Below are 14,638 nucleotides of genomic sequence, written 5' to 3'. Positions count from 1 at the left end.
TGGATTTTGAGGACTTGATTTTTTTTTTGCCTGGAGAGAGTGAGACCCTTTTTCCCCACTCTCTCATGTATTTTAAAGTGGTATTGAACTTTGCGTTTCTTTTGGTTGCGGAGTCTGACAAACTCCATAGGAATCATCTTGTACATTGTGTCACACAGCACCTTCAGTGCAGTGACACAGGGAAGTATTTCAGATTTCCCAAGGTTCAAATACCTTCTCCGGGATAAACTACGGTTTCCCAGAGCAGTAAAGTGAAATTGACTTATCTTCCAATAGGGTGCTGGAGGGGTTACCTAGTATCCCGTTAGTATAGCTTCTAATGTAAAATGTTTATGTTACCCTTTCCTTACTGAATGGCTGGTGGCAGTGGTTTCGTATTAAATACTGTGGTGTGCATTTACCATGGGCTGCGTTCGCAGTTTCAGTAAAGCACCCAAGGGTGCAATTATTGTCAAAATGGCCCGGTCTTCTTTTTTCGCCATTTCTTAGTGGAAAGGTCCTTCTTGAGATTTACTCTGCGCGCCAAACCAGGTTGGGTCCCGATGTTCGCTTTTCCTTTGGCGGGATTCACGAGTAAAGCCTGCCTCTGGCTCCAGGGTGTCTGGGGTAGGCAGAAGTGAGGGAGGTGCCCGAAACTCCCTGTGCTTAGTCTTCTAGGAGACCCAAATGCACTCTGTGGTGATTGGCCGGCTGACTGTCCGGCAAGGACAACCACCCTGCTGGGTGACTGACAGCTAGGCTGGAATGAATGGGAGAGAACTCAATAAAAGGCGAGGCTTTTGGCTTGGAAGGCAGAGTTGACCACTGGACGAAGGAACCGAAGAAGAACGTGAAGAGGACGCCTGCTGCTACTCCTGGACCATAGGTTTGCCAGGTAACGCCCTGCTGCTGTGCTGAAACTCCAAATTCGTATCGACAGAGAAGCCCCTGCAAGGACGACTTCTCCACTTCAGTTGGTGGGACCAATGAACTCCAAAGTAAGACACCTGGACATCATTCTTGGAGTTGGTTCAATTTTGCTGGAAACCGTATAGCCAGGGAGAGGAACACCAGATTGTATGCGCTGCTTTTAAATTGGCCAAGAGCTCCAGGAAATCCTCCGGACTCCCAGGAAGCAGGATTGACCGAGCCTGAGCCCCCTTAAAAGAGTGTGGGACCCCAGAAGCAAGGAAAGTTCACTTAAACAGCTAGAAACCGCAGTGTTACTATTTGCGGTAGTCCTGAGGAGCTGAAATACTGAATTGCCACTTGTTTGAAAGATTGCCGGTTGCGAGTGGTGACGGTACCCTTGCAGTGCAGGAGTCCCCAGAAGTCCTCCCTCTTGTCCCCACGACTTAGGCCCAGGAACAGTGAGATCTGCAGAGCTACACAGGAACAGAAGTCATCAGCTGCACTTTTTCTTCAATACAAAGTTACTGAAAAGTCTGAGAGAACTTTCCTCTCATTGTAGAGTTGCTTGCATCCTGTACCACTCACAAGCCTAATCAGCTTGTGGCCGTACATTTGATTCTTCTATTCTTCAAAGACTTCTAAAACATTGTGCAAATACCTTTTCTACTTACCTACCAGAGGTGCTCCATCTTATATAAGACCTTTGCCTATTGACGTTGGCTTAGCCTGTTATACTGAATTACTCTGCTTAGGGACTCCTAAAGTATTTGCCTGCTTAAGAATATTTGTGGTCTCTTGTTTGTTCTAATCACCTTTTCCTTTTACCAACTTCTAAGAGTGTTCTAAATGCCAACAGTAAGATATTAATGTCCCCTGCACCCTAGCTATTGAAGTCACCCCAGGGTGTAGGTTGTGTCTGTGGGCCATCCCAAAGGGGTCTTTACTGATTTAGAAACTAAGTGTGTACAGTAATGAAGTGTACTTGTCTGTTGTTATTATATTGCCCCCTTCTGAAGAAGGCTTATTCTAACTGACTGATAAATACATTAATAATTGTTTATTCAAGAAACCTTGTGTGTAAATGTTTATTTGCATACTTGTCACTGTGAATATCTGTGTAACTCCCCTACAGCTCACATTGACCCCTCTTGAGATAAGCCTGGCTGCTCAACACGCTACCAAAACTGTGTAGTACAAGCTTATACCAAAGGTTGGGTTTCCTATATCTGTGGTCAGAGTTGTTGTAGTGCACCCAAAGGCTACTGCATATAAACTTTGCCTAATAATGCACCAACATAGTCATTGTTAGCTTCCACAAAGGGGAAGGCCAGGAGGGCGATGAGGAATCTGTAAGAGCAGAATCCATACAAAGAACATTAATGGTAGTTAATGGCTTGCATTCTCCTACAGATTCCTCATCTTGATAAACTCCCAAAGCAGTGTACCTAGCCGGAGATGGGAATGGAAGCTAAGCTAAGAAGCTTTGTAGCACTGCGCTCCCAAAACAGGTTCCAGCGCCTTGAGACATGTCCAAGCTGTAGCCTTTGGTGAAAGTATGCAACAATCCCCATGTTGTTAATGTCTGAAGGGCTGATGAAGCCAATACACCCCTGGTTGAGTGAGTCTTCGGACCTGGTGGTTCTTTACCCGCTCTCTGGTAGCATTCAGCTATGCACACAACAATCTAGAGGGAGATCATCTGTTTGGTCACTGCTCGTCCCAGCCTAGATTGTGAGAAAGCCACAAAGAGCTGAACATCCCTCCTGAAGACCTTAGTTCTACCCAGGTAAAACCACAATGCCCTCTTTGGATCAAGCCTATCAATCCTCTCCCCCTCCTTAGAAGGATGGGGTAATGGAAAAACATGGGAAGGTCGACACTGCGAGCAATGTGAAACTTCTGACATCACCTTTGGCAGGAAATTGGGGCAGACTTTCAAGACCAACATCTCCTTAAAGAAATTTGGGAACAGCGGCTTAAAAGGGAGCCACATGCCTAGTGGATGTGATCACCACCAAGAAGGTGGTCTTCAACATAAGGATTCTAATGGAGGTACAATGCAAAGGCTCAAAAATGTCAGAACTAGATTTAGATCCCCATTAATGGTGTAGGAGGAAAACTATTTTCAAGATCCTTCAAAAACTGGGCCACCACATGTATAGAAAAGGAGGAGGCCTGCTCCAGCATCCTCTTGAAAAGAGAGCAGCTAGGTACCAACTGTGCCCACCTGAAGGCCTGATTTGGCCAAAGTCAACAAAAACTCCATCAGCGTGGAGTTTGGGCACAGTGAAGGGTCTTCCCCTTTCTCTTTACATCACAAACAATCTCCAACTGCATGCATACAGCGATCTAGTAGAAGGCCTGCACAGCCAGCAACAACTCAAAAAACGTCCTCATCTGGGTCCCAGTCCTCATGATGTAAGCGTGCAGAAATAAAGATCGGACACAATGGTGGCAGGTTTTTGGGCAGAAACTTATTCAAGAAGGGGTTGGAGAAATATGCCTCTCTGTGCTTAAAACTAAGAGAGGTTTCCCTGCCTCAAATAAAACAAAGGAAATTGTCATAATGTCCTAAACTAAAAAGTCTGTCCTTGTTATGTCTCAAAAGCCTACCTCTGTGTGTAATACTAACAACTTAAACTAACTGTGCAAGGATTATCTCTTCTAAAAGTAAACTGTTTATTGTAGTTCCAGCCAACAGAAAAGTTCCCAGTCTCTCGGTTAATCAAAAACTGATGAAATAAAGAAATGTCACAAATGAACTAAGCTAGGGTCTGATCCTTTCCCCTATATGGATTTGTGGTCTATTTTCATCTCTTATTGGCCTGTCAGGCCTGTATGTTCTTAAGCAAATGTCCCTGGATAATTCACAAGAATAGCTTTCTTGAATCCACACTGCTTTATCCCAACAACTGGGCATGCCCTCTTTGCCAAACGAAAGATTCCTTTTGTTAATTATTCTACTCTCACTTTGGGTGCGAGTCCCAGACTCGCAATATTCAGAACATTTTCTGGTCAGCAAAGGGGTGAGGCAAGGATGTGTCTGTGCCCCCCTCCTTTTCTCCATTTATATTGACAAGATCATCAGAGCACTTTGTGTGAATTGTTTGGATCAGCCACCCGGGATTATTCTTTGCGGACGATGTAGTGATATTGTCTACCTCACAAATGGGTTTAAGTGCAACTTTGAACATGTTTTTAGATATATGTAAAGAGTTGCACTTTGAATTCAATATTGGGAAGATCAAGGCATTGGTGTTTAGACTCAGATTCTCCCAATCTTCCAGACTCATAATTAGTATAAATAATTGTGCTCTGGAACAGGTACAATTTTAGGACTACTTTGGGGTGAGATTTTTTGAAAACGGCATTTGTTCAGCCCAAACTGACTAGGCTTGTCTCCGCCTCAGCAAACAAAGTGGAGAACTCGTGAAGTTTTTTTATTCTCATGGGAGAGGGGCGTTATCACCAGCATTGACTTTATATAGGACAAAAGCAGGTGCCGCCTCCATCTATGGTGTGGAGATTTGGGGAAATGTCAACCTTGCGAAGTTTAGCTCTGGGGGAAAACTCCTTTCTGAAGAAATCACTTGCTCTTCTGCTTAGTTGCCCAAATGCATCGCTTCAAATGGAGCGGGACCTTTGCCCGATTGCGATAGAGGCCAGCCTCAGACCATTTCCCATTGGTTGAGGATTTGGTCACACCATCTCTAAGTATAGATAAGCTCTCACTCATGTCATGGGTTTAGAAGGAGGGAAAATGAGGCTTGGTTTCGGCATTTAAAACTTATTTAGTTTCTACTGGGCTGAAAATCCCTTGTGGATGAAACCACATATCAACAAAACGCATATATTGCGAGTGTAGAAAAGATAGCTGTGGATCACACCTTAAGGAAATTGATCGACACATATGGTCTACTTCGCACAGGTCCAGAATAGCTTGCGTGTAAAACTGAACTGGGGCTGGAAAAATATCTGGATACGGCCAGACACTCTCCCTCGCCCCCTTAACACGAGCACTCTTTCTAAAGCTGAGGTTCAAAATCCTAAATGTGGCCACCTTAACTAATTGTTGGGGAATGAAGATTGACCCCACATACTCGGTTTGTGGATACATGTCCAAAACACCAGTCAATTTTTTTCGACTGTGTAATGGTTACAAGGCACTGAGAGCTACATATCTAAAACCTTTTATTTATTTTGGGGAAAATTCGAAACACCAATGAAGCAATGCTTTTGTTCAGGCAGTCATTTAATATGAATTTGGTGCTCCCTGTTATTAAGTATCAGGCGTGCCGACATACACTTCAAGCCGTTTCTGCTTAAATGTTTTTAAACTGTATTTTAACTGCACAATGAATCAATTTTAGCACGATCGATGTTGAGTATTAATGATTTTTGTAATTACTGTATTGATTGCTATCTCATAGATTCTTAATGCAAAGTATATGTTTGTATTTTATTACTTTTATGGTATTTTATTTGTCAAATAAAGCTTTTTGTTGATGACGATAAATATTCAGAATGGCTTGGTTTACTCTCCCGCAAAGCAATTCTTCTCTTATAGAGTTGGGTGCGGGTCCCAGACTTGCAATATTCAAAACAGCTTTAAGTTTCTGTCTCTCATATGGTTGCATGTCCCAGGCTCGCACTGTAGAGTTGTATCTGCTTGGTGTTCTTCCCTGCCAAGCATACAACTGGTTAATTATTCTTCTCACACTTTGGGTGCATGCCCAAGACTCACAATATCCCGAACGAGGGTCCCAGACCCTCTTATTCCCACTTGTGCCTTCACCCCCCTGCTTCACACAGACCTCCAGCACCTCTCGGGTAACCCGAGTACCTATGTCTGTTCCGTGCAGGTACTGGCCTTTACCGAGCAGCTGCTTCCTTTCTTGAGGCTCCAGTAGCATTTGGTGAAAGGACGCAGTCTGCAGCGGCTCTGCAGACATTTGCGTCTCTGCGGCTGTGCGTCCTCCCTCCCAGGTGCTTTGCCGGTGTCTGGGATGCCCGGAGGTTTGACTCAGCAATAGCCTAAGCAGTCCTTCCGCCCTGGACCACATTTGGGTTCTCCCTCTCCTCTGTTCAGGGCTTCCCTTCTGGCTTTTGTCTGCTCTGCTGGTGCACTGCAGCTCCCACGCTGAATGGTTGAATTGCTTTGGGCCAATCACACACAGTGAGAGTCTAGAGTGCTCACTCTGCTTCTCAAGAGTATTTATTTTATTTTAATATTTATATTGCACCGGTAGCTCGCGAGCCTCGGGGCGCAGAAACAAGGACACGAGAACGGACGGACAGATAGTGATTAGAAAGAGCGGACGGGACAGTCACATAGAATTAAGCTAACTGAGGTATAGGCAGTGATGGCCGTTTATTTGAAGATGTGGGTTTTTACCTGTTTGCGAAAACACAAGTAGTTTTTTTCCAGTCTAAGGTGGTCTGGTAGGTTGTTCCAAAGGTTGGCTGCAAGGGTTGGAAAGGCTCTACCAAAGCCACTTTTGAGTTTGTGTGGTGCCGTAGCAATTTTACCAAGTTGGGATGATCTCAGTGTTCTATTAGGAACGTATGGTTTGATCCTAGTTTTTAAGTAGGTTGGAGCCTTTCCGTAGATGTATCTGTGAACGATGGTTAAGGTTTTGAAATGCACCCTATCTTCGATTTTCAGCCAATGAAGCTCCCTTCTGGAGTTGCTGATATGCTCCGTTTTAGTTTTGAGCTTGACAATTCTTACCGCGTTGTTCTGTACAATTTGGTAGCTTTGTAGGCATTGCTTGGAGGCACCCAGGACTAAAGCGTTGCCATAGTCAAGGCGCGACAAGATGGTGGCTCTTGCTATGGTCGCGCAATTTTCCTCAGATATGAATGGTCTGATGGCTTTTATTAGGCGGAGGTGGTAAGCACAGTTTTTTTTATGAACTGTACTTGGGCGTCCGCACCCAACGATGCTTCTAGCAGCATACCTAGGGTTTTAACCTTGCTTAGGACCGGAATGGGGGTATCTTTAATGTGGAAGGATGTGTAGGATGAGGGTAGCTTAGCACGAGCAGAGGATGAGCCGAAAATCATGAGTTCCGTTTTTTTCCGTTTAGGCACATCCAATTGGAGTCCATCCATTGCTCCACGTGGTTGTATATCGTGGTAAGTTGCTTGCTATCTTTCTGATAATTGCCACTTAGTTCGAATACAAGCTGCGTGTCGTCAGCATAGTTAGTGAAATAGGTGTTTATGTGGTAGAGAACAAGGCGTAGGTACTTTAATTAAAGATTAAACAGTAGGGGTGACATACTGGCCCCTTGGGGAACTCCACAGAGGATTTCTTTTTCGAGGGAGAACTTGTCCCCCCAGTGCACTCTGGATATTCTGTTTTTTAGAAAGGACATTATCCAGCTGATGGCTTCATCAGAGCAGTTGGTGGTCTTTTTTAGCGCATTCTGGAGTAGGTTATGGTCGAGGAGATCAAATGCGGCGCTGAGGTCGAGTAGAACGAGGAGGCCTGTCTTACCCTTGTCAATAATACCGAGCATTTTGGTCTGCAGATCTAACATGGCCGTCTCGGTACTGTGAGCGGGGCGAAAACCAGACTGCTATGGGTGGAGGGAATTAGATTCCTCTATGTGTGCCTTGAGCTGCATGGTGGCAATCTTATCCATGATTTTGAGGATGAAATTGCAGTTTGTTATGGGTCTGAGATTATTCGGATCGCGTTGGTCGAGATTGGGTTTTTTTACCAGGGGGGTTACTGTGACTTTTTTGATGGCATTAGGGACTTCCTGGTCCCTAAAAGAGGCATTAATGATCTTTGTCAGGATGGGGCGAAAATGTCTATGTTGTCCAATATTATCTTAGGTGGAATGATATTCTCTGCACAGGTCGTGGGTTTCATGGTCGCCAGTACTTTGATCATTTCGCTGTTGTTGATCTCTGTGAACTTGAAAGTTCCAATACCTGCTGTTGCAGTCTCAGCTGGCAGAGTGACTGTCGTTTTTTTGTTGGTCAGGGAATTTATGATGGCGTCCCTGGCTTTTGAAATTTTGCTGAAGAAGGCGATCTGGGTGGCATCGCATTCTTCTTGAGAGGGTAGGAAAGAAGGGGTAATGGCTTTGGGTTTTTCTATGGATTTAATTTAATTAAACAGTTTGCTGGTGGAATTGGTAGCTGTAGAAATCTGTTCGTTATAGAAGTTTTTTTTGGCCTCGGTTATCATATGTTTTATTTTATTTTATTTCGCTTTCCTTCCAGCAGGCTTTATTGGCTGATGAAGGATTTTTTAGCCAGACATTTTCTCTGTTTCGTTTGTCCTTTTTTTGTTCTGCAAGTTCTTTTGAGAACCATTGTTGTTTTTTTTGGATGGGTCTAGTTGATTTAGTTTGGAGGGGAGCAATTTGGTCCGTGAGTTTCTCGAGGTGACTAAGTAGATTTGCTAACGTTGTTTCGCAGGAGTCATTCTCGGTTTGGTTTTTATCCACCTCAGCTAGGCATTGTATGAGGTGGTTCCTATCAATGTTTTTGTAGTTACGGTCTGTCGAGAGGGTCGGGCAGTTAGGGGTTTTGGGTTTGGGAAGAGGCAGGGTGATGTGGGAGGATATGCCATGATGGTCTGACCAAATGCAAGGTTCAGTCTTAAACTCTCGGGTTTCGAGATTGTTAGAGACGACCCAGTCAAGAAGATGGCCGTTGTCCATTGTGGGCTCTTGATTGTTGATCTCAAAGTCAATGTTGTTTAGGGACCTTTGAAGTTTGCTAGCTTCTTTGTCTTTTGTATCGCCATACCAGCGGTTAAAGTCGCCCATGACTAGTGTGGCTGTGTTGGGTCATTTAAGCATATTGAGTTGATGCGTTATTTCGTCGTTGAATTCTGGGGTGGATGTGGGGGGCCTGTATAGGACAATCAAGTTTAAACTACTGTTAGCTGTAGGGGTGTGTTTGAGGTGCAGTATTTCACAGCCTGTACATGCTATGCTGCTGGGAAACATATGTATAGAGTCTCTTGCGATGACTGCTACACCACCCCCCTGGCCTTCTTCTCTGTTTGAGTAGAAGATGGAGTAGCCTTCCGGGTCTGCAATGTCGCAGGTGGGGCCGATAGGGTCCTTGAGCCAGGTTTCAGTTATGCAGAAGATGTCTATTTGTTCATTGACAATCCTGTCATGAACACATTGTGCCTGTTTATTGAGAGAGCGTGTGTTAAGCAAGCATATTTCTACTTACTAGGAGTAATCCTTGGACTCCTAGTCATCTTCTTCACAGTACTCAAAATAGAACCACATGTAGCATACTTTATATTTTCTGATGTTTTAGTCTTTTCAAGTATATTAGGTTGACTAGCTTGACAATAGAACATTGTGGCCCTATTAAAAGAGGGGGAAGGAGGATTTAGCATTGGAGATGGGTTTAGATGTATTGACGTGTGGGTATACTTCATTATCCGAGTATGGTTGTCCCCAATGCCACAAGGGACTTCCTCCCCCATATGATCCTCCCTTGGTGCACCACCCACAGAGGGACCACTGTAATGTGGCTGCACCACCGTGGCCCCATGGCAGAGGTCTCCCCTAGGGGAGAAGGGACGACATCCTCAGATTCGTCACAATATCTTAACCTTCCAGGATCCATGCATGAATTTTGAATCGGGTGAAGCACCCTGCCTCCCAGCTGGGACAAGAGGTCCAGCCTTTAAGGAAGCCATAGATGGCACATTCCAGAAGGTCCGGGTACCATTTCCTCCTTGCCTAATCTAGACAATTGGGATCAGGGGTGCCCAAAACCTTCTCAACCTGCTCAAACCCACGGGATGACAGGTACCAGTGGGAACGGAAAACGGAAGCCGAACACCCACTCCACCAGAAATGCATCTCCAATCCCCCTTGAGAGGAAATGTCCATGAGCAGCACTGTTTGCATTTTGTATTGTCCTTCGTGAACAAGTTCACTGACAGGGTTTCTCACTGTGAGAAGATCTCCGAAATGACTTCCTGGCAAATCTCCCACTCATGGGAAATCATGCTCTGACTGCTCAGAGCATCTGCCAAACTATGTACTCACATCTGCCAGCTGCGCTGCTAAGGCAGAGATACCGTTCTCTAGTAACCAGAACCATAGCCTCTCTGTGCAGTGGCAGCGACCGCACACCACACCTGCTTTTTGAGGTAGTGTATTGTCACTGTGTTGTCCGTTAACACCTGAACATTTTTTCACCATGAAGGACTGAAAGTAGCCAGCGCCAGTGTGATGGCTCGCAGCACCATAAAGTTTATATAGCAAAGGCTCTCCTTCTGAGACCAAGGGCCGTTCACCTGAAGGTTTTGTGGCGAACTTGAAGAAGGTGTTGGACTAAGTTGTGACATTGTCAAGGGTGTTTATTCAAATTTTAAGAAAAAAAACACCTTTTTAGCCCTACCGCTATGAGGAAAGTTCCCTGCCTTACCAAACTTAAAGGGTGCTCGTCAAAATCCAAAAGAAATAGTCCTTAGTCTAAATCCTAATAGCTATCTGGCCCTACCACGTAGGAAAACTTAACAAAAAGAAGGTATGTTCTTGTCTTCTGCCTGGTCCAACACTTGGATCCCTTTTTCAAGAAGAAGGTTTTAGAGGTTTGGTAAGTTCTGATTTCTTCGCACACAGTTAATCAATTTCTCACTGTACAGTCCTCAGCCTCTCTGCAGGTTCTTTATGGCAAGTTTTATGTCCTTACATATATTCCATATGGTTCCCTTTTAGCAGGAAAGACAAGGCTTTCTGAACACAATTCCACAATTTATTTCTTGGTGCCTGGCAGTGTCCCTGTCTTGTTTTTATACTCTGGGCTCACTCCCAGTTCTGTTCACCATGTGTTGCGTTTCCAGGACTCACCCAAAGTCCTCTGGCCCTCTGACAGGCTTATTTTAGCAGAGGTTCAGAGAGGCATCTGCCCATTTGGATTTTCCAGGCTCCCGTATCCCTTGTGGCTCTCCCAGGCTCGAAATGTTGATGTCTCAGGGCTTCCCAAAGCCTTAGGGTCCCCCAAAGGTTTGCTTTTGCAGGGCCTCAGCAGGGCGTCTGCCCATTTGTTTTTTTGGGCTCCTATAACCCTTAAATATTTTTTTTAAATTATTTATTGTGTTATATAGTTTACAAACAAAACTTTACAAACAGAAACACATGAAATCATTCTACACAATATGATCAGTTTTTGCAGAACTCATAAAACTCATACCACATATACATATTTCTCAGTAAAATCGTCTTAGAACAGTGAGATTTCATGCAATCTCTCGATCATTTTTAAAAAATCCATTACATTAATTAACAGTCTGTCGTTGGGCGACACTAGCAGTTGCCACCAGAAAGACTACCAATTTAGCAATGGGCGAATGTAGAAATAAGATTTTAAAAGTTTCATCTCTATGTACAGCTAAAACCGGACATTCCGCAATAAGATGTTGCAAGGACTCACGTTCAGTTCTACAGCATTGACACAAATGTTCAGAAGATGGAAGCGATGCTTGAGCACCCAACACATCATTGGTTGATAGTAGATTTTATTTTATGTGCAACCAAATATTTCTTAAAACTCTTGAGGCATGCTTTATTAAGTATTTCTGGTGGGAATTGAATGACTTGATATCCAAAGAAAAGTGATCAAATAGCTTGTAAGTAGACAGTTTTTCCCTATTAGTGATCCAGTCATTTTCAAGTAATGATTTCTCAACCTTACCTGGATTACACTCTAATTCGTCCAATGATACTGCTCTGTCAAAAGCAGCAGACAATACAGAGTCTACCGAGACCTTAAGCCCAACACGTTTGTTCTGAGTGTATAATGCGTTCAAGTGGACAAATAGGGTTGATGCTGGTGGAAACAAAATGGATCTTAAAAGAAGACTTCTTTTCCAATATATCTTAGTGGCCATGGATGTAGTGGCCAGAATGTACCTAACCGGCAGGGTGGGCCGCCGAGCACGCAATGAACACTAAGCTGAATGAAAGCAAGTATTTCTTTGAATACCAAACCAAATGAAAATGAGAACAAGCATTTTTGAATACCGATCTGGGTGAAAACAAGTTACAAGGAACCGTACGATATGAGAAAGCAAGTGTTGGTATGAGCCACAAGAAACATTGACAAACAAGCATTGGCAAGCGCAAAGAGAAATTTAAGGGACTGTATGATATTAGAAACAAGCATTGGCAGGAGCCATGGAAGAAAGCATGTGCAGTAAGTGCATGGTGGAAAACCAAGCCACAATACAACATCAAGAGGATGTAATGTGAGAGTGAATCAAGCACCATTGTCAAGCTGAGGCAGTGGCAAGGCGTTTGTGAAAAGGAAGCAAGCCAGGTGTACCGGTTCCATGACCTGTAATCGGTGGACCATGTGGTTCGACAACGCTGCCTAGACCGATCACCCACAAAGAAATCCTGGCGAGTGTTCCAGTAGCCAAAAAAAGGCACTTCTGACGAGCAGCCGAGCCTCTTCTACCACAATCATCCTTATGATAAGTTAATACGTGATTAAAAAAGATCCTTGCAAAAAGAACTGCAATCCCTCTTAAAAGAAGTAGTTGATCCCACGGCCCTTGCATCCAGAGGAACAAGTTACTTACCAAACTGTGAATGTTCTTTCGACTGGATGTTCCTCCAACGTATTCCTCATCTATGACATGTAATGTCCACAGCTGTGCTGCTTTGGAAATGTTTTCGGCAGAGGGTGCCCTTGCGTCGATGGCGTCGCGTCGATGTCCCTCGAAGGCCTCTGTCGAGGGTGACATCATTGGATGTTACAAGTAGTAAGCAGAGCGCCCGTAGCCTCAGTTCATGTTTTTCCCTCTCACAACGTGTGGTACACATGTCCAGAACAGAACATCGACTGCACTTAGCCTTGCAGGACCTAAGCTTTAATGGCACGGGAAATTATTTAGAGTGGTAGGCTGGGAGGGCGATGAGGAATACGTTGCAGGAATATCCAGTCGAAAGAACGTTACCAGGTTGGTAAGTAAATTGTTATTCAAATGCATTGTGTCCTCCAACGTATTCCTCATCTATGACAGACTCCCAAAGCAGTAAATTTGAGTGGAGGAGGGAAAAGAATTTAGACATATCCAATTCAAATGGCAGAGTACCAAAGGCAACATCCTGAGCATGGGAAGGGTCCAGGGAGAAATGCTTAACAAACGTGTGATTAGAAGACCATGTTGCAGGGTCACAGATACTTTTTACCGGCACACCCGTCTGGAGTGCTGTTGAAGTGACAATGGCCCTAGTGGAAAGAGCCCGTAAACCCTCAGGAGGGTCCTTACCAGCCAACCGGTAACATTCCGAAATAATGAGGATAATCCACCTAGACAATGTCGGCTTAGAAACAGCCTGTCCCAAACGGTATCCAGCATACCCCACAAGAGCTGGTCGTCCACTCTGATTTTGCCCACTCTGGAGTGATGAAAGCTCAAGGCTCTCCTAGGATCCAACCTATGGAGCCATTCCTCTTCCTTACCAGGATGAGGAGGAGGATAGAAAGCGGCGAGTACCACCTTCTGACTCAAACGAAACTCTGATACAACCTTAGGTAAAAAGGACGGCCAAACTCTCAATACGATCCTGTCTTTGTGGAACACAGTGAAGGGTGGCTTAGAAGAAAGAGCCTGCAACTCGCTCACTCTTCGAGTCGATGTAACGGCAACCAAGAAAACAGTTTTAAATCATTAAAGGGCAAGATGCAAAGGCTCAAACAGAGCACCCATCAGAAATTTCAAAACTAAATTAAAGTGCCAGACCGGCAACTGAAATGGTGACGGCGGAAACACATTTGTGAGCCCTTTCAAGAACTGAGTGATCAGCGGAATTTTAAAATAAGAGCATTCCTCTGACGAACGCTTAAAGACAGACAGCGCTGCCAAATAACCTTTCATGGTGCCCACCTGAAGACCCCTGTGCGACAGGGAAAGCAAGAATGAATGAACGAACCTCCGGAATGGAACACTGAAAAGGATCAACATTCTTTCCTCTGCTCCAGTCTCAAAACTTACGGCAACGATACAGGGAATTTGTTGCCGGCCGAAAGCAACACCTCCATCACATCATCCAGAAGGTCCCAATCTCTATATCTCAACCTTTCAGAAACCATGCGTGAAGGTTGAGAGTCTTGACTTCTGGATGGAGAACTCAACCTTCCTCTCGCGAGAGAATGTCCCCTCTTATGGGCAGACGCATTGGAGGGCAGATGGACATGTCTAGGAGGTCTGGGTACCACGCTCTCCTGGCCCAATCCGGAGCAATGAGTATCATGCGGGTCCCGAACCGTCTCAACCTCCTGAGAACTTGAGGGATGACGGGGATTGGAGGAAACGCGTACAGTAGTGGAAAGAGCCACTCCACGACAAACGCGTCTCCTAAAGCTCCTCTCGGAGGAAATTCCCTCAAGCAGTACCTTTCGTACTTCCGGTTGGCACCGGCCGTGAACAGGTCCACCTGCGGGGTTCCCCAAAGGGCAAAGATCTCCTGAAGGACTTCCTGAGCTAGTTCCCACTCGTGGGAGACCACGCTCTGCCTGCTCAGAGAGACCGCTGCCATGTTCTCCTCGCCAGCCAGATGAACCGCCGAGAGGGACATTCCCTCTTGTATCGCCCAGAACCAGAGCTGCATTGCCTCTCTGCACAGAGGTAGCGACCCTACACCACCTCTCTTGTTGAGGTAATGTATTGCCACCGTGTTGTCCGTCATTATCAGGACATTCTTCCCCCGTACAGCTGGCGGGAAAGCCTTCAGCACCCGTC

At 45.0% G+C, this 14,638-nt stretch overlaps 1 protein-coding gene across 8 annotated transcripts in view; it reads right to left on the bottom strand.

Annotated features, from left to right (window-relative positions):
- The window catches only part of ANK3 (ankyrin 3), a 2,768,233-nt gene that overhangs the window by 306,809 nt on the left and 2,446,786 nt on the right, over nt 1-14,638 (bottom strand). The gene's annotated exons all lie outside the window — the stretch shown is intronic.

The sequence above is a fragment of the Ambystoma mexicanum genome, chromosome 8, assembly GCF_040938575.1.
Source record: "Ambystoma mexicanum isolate Mex_15411 chromosome 8, UKY_AmexF1_1, whole genome shotgun sequence".
NCBI lineage: Eukaryota > Metazoa > Chordata > Amphibia > Caudata > Ambystomatidae > Ambystoma > Ambystoma mexicanum.
The sequence above is the reverse complement of the archived record's forward strand: the minus strand, read 5'-3'. Positions and strand labels throughout refer to the sequence as shown.